Below are 270 nucleotides of genomic sequence, written 5' to 3' on the forward strand. Positions count from 1 at the left end.
CTGTGCGGTGGCGGACGATGGAGGCTTGGGGAGAGGCTGCGGCTCTCTAACCTGACGGAACGTCCGAGTCACCTGGCCGGCGCGTCGATCCGGATCCGCGGGCCACACCCCTCGGAGTCACCGGGGCCACCGCGTCACCTGCGGCGCCTCCTACCCCGACAGGCCCCGTGGCAGGACACTCCAATTCTGCCAAGTTCCCCTTAAAAGATGGAAAACAGCGTCAGGCGCTGGCTCCTTCAGTGAGTGCGGAGGCTTACACAGCTCCTTCTC

This window comes from Mastomys coucha, unplaced genomic scaffold (assembly GCF_008632895.1).
Source record: "Mastomys coucha isolate ucsf_1 unplaced genomic scaffold, UCSF_Mcou_1 pScaffold17, whole genome shotgun sequence".
In the NCBI taxonomy this organism is placed as follows: Eukaryota; Metazoa; Chordata; class Mammalia; order Rodentia; family Muridae; genus Mastomys; species Mastomys coucha.